The sequence below is a fragment of the Euprymna scolopes genome, chromosome 2 (genome assembly GCF_053919585.1).
Source record: "Euprymna scolopes isolate OS-2025 chromosome 2, ASM5391958v1, whole genome shotgun sequence".
Taxonomy (NCBI): domain Eukaryota; kingdom Metazoa; phylum Mollusca; class Cephalopoda; order Sepiida; family Sepiolidae; genus Euprymna; species Euprymna scolopes.
Genome location: NC_136483.1, coordinates 100724811 through 100727310, shown reverse-complemented (window position 1 = coordinate 100727310; position 2500 = coordinate 100724811). Strand labels below are relative to the sequence as shown.

General features: G+C 28.7%; 1 protein-coding gene across 1 annotated transcript in view; it reads right to left on the bottom strand.

The window, feature by feature from the left end:
* The window catches only part of LOC145293344 (sperm-associated antigen 16 protein-like), an 80539-nt gene that overhangs the window by 75826 nt on the left and 2213 nt on the right, over window positions 1-2500 (bottom strand). The window lies entirely within an intron of this gene.

Below are 2500 nucleotides of genomic sequence, written 5' to 3'. Positions count from 1 at the left end.
TTTCGAAATTATTATTTAACATGCGAAGAGTGCAACTATTCTTTATTACAACTATACTGTCGCTATTTGCTTACAACTAAACAACTTTAACCCGTTGACAAACATAAGAACACTTGTAGTAAAGCCAAGACTACTACTACTACTACTACTACTACTACTACTACTACTACTACTACTACTCTATCCGTCCCTTTTCCTTCCTTCTTTTTTTTAATTTTTGTTTACATTTCTAGATACAAAATAGTTGTGTGAGAACGGTGAATTTGTTGACACATTTACTAATCTGTTTCAATATTAGTTGTATTCTATTTTATTTATTTAGGTTTTATTTTTTTGCTTCAGGTTTTATTAATTATTTTTTTTTTAGATTTTAAGTTTCTATAACTTGGTTGAAGGATTCCATATGGGGTTTTCATTCTTATATTTCTCATCGGTAGGTTCATGTGCGTTTTTGCTGCTAAATGACTTTCGTAATTTTTGAGCGATTATTCGGAAAAATAGGTAATTTTACACGAATAGGGAGGATTTTTTTTTCATGTTTGAGTGATCTATCCGTGATTTTTCATTTAAATATACTTTCATAGAAATATTTCTGTTATGTAAAAAAAAAAACAAACTATTTTCTTTACGTCACAAGTGTCACGCCCATTCATGAATTCCATAGCTCATATAACATACTGACACAACGGGTCACGGGTAGTCTAGTATATATATATATATATATATATATATATATATATATATATATATATATATATATATATTAGGTTGGAGCAAATATATATATATATATATATATATATATATATATATATATATATATATAGAGAGAGAGAGAGAGAGAGAGAGATGGGTTTGGTGTCACCGTATTACATCAAAGATATATTTTCAAATATTTGTACTGATGTGTTCTTTTCTTAATTTCATTCATCCAGAGGAAGTCTCGAAATAAAGATGAAACGTTGATGAATACATAACTTAGTTTGTTCCTTTTTTATTTCTCTATTTCATCGGAATACTACTTCCATTATTCCCATCACACACACACACACACACACACACACACACACACACACACACACACACACACACACACACACACACACACACACATACATAAATACATATATCTTCTTCTATAAATATAAAAGCGAAAATGTGTGTATGTATGGTTGTTTGTATGTATGTTTGTTTGTATGTATGTATGGGTGTTTGTATGTCTCGCAAAAACTTTCCACACGGGTCACGGATTTTCGCCAGATTGGTGTGATTTAAAACTTCCAACCTACGCCCGACAAATATCGAAAAATTGGCCAAAAACGTTAATTTTTTCACCCTGAAATCATCACTTTTCTACGGGGGGGGGGGTCAGCAAAAATCCCTCCTCTCATGACGAATTCGCTTCTACGCATGCGTCAGACGACGTCGTAACCTGATTTACTTTAAATATTAAAAAAAAGCGACACAATTTCGGCGACGTCGTCTTAGCTCAGTTGCTTAGAGCGTGGCCTCATTACCGAAACGTTATTCGAATCGTGGTGTGAGATATTTTTTTTTTTTTTTTTCGATTTTTTAAATTTGAATAGGATTATTTAAGCCATTTTTCACGTGTTTTTCAGATTTTTTAACCTTCGTTTTTCTGTTTTTTTTTTTTATTAACATCCACACACACAAAAAAACACCCGGGCAACGCCAGGTACCCCCCGAAGCCATTTTTCACGTGTTTTTTTTTTTTTGGTTTTTATTTTTCAGATTTTTTAAAGTAGTTTTAACGTTCGCCTTTTTGTTTTCTTTTTTTGTTTTTCCGATTTTTACATTTAACATCGTCCGTCTGCCTTACGTTAGTTTTGTTTTTGATTTTTTTATATTTACTTCACTTATTCTTATGTTTGGATTAACACCCCCCCCCCGCCTGAGCACACACACCTCGAAACACCCGGGCATGCCGGGTACCCCCCGCTAGTATATATATATATATATATATATATATATATATATATATATATATATATATATATGCGTGTGTGCGTGTATATATACACACCAATATATATATATATATATATATATATATATATATATATATATATATATATACACACACACACACACATATATATATTTATATATATAATAGTTTATACATATATATATACACACATATATATATTTATATATATAATAATGTATATATATATATATATATAAACACACACATATTTATATATATAATAATTTATACATACATATATATGTATATATACATATGTATATATATATATACCTATTTCTCTCTCTCTCTCTGTATATATATATATATATATATATATATATATATATATATATATATATATATATATATATATATATATATATATATATATATGATGTTGGGACGACTAATCGGAAATCGGAAAAATCAGAACATTTTGTGCCAATTTTCTATGCTAAAAACAGGTTTTTTCAATTGTCTTTTTTATTTTTTGTTTTTTATTTTTAA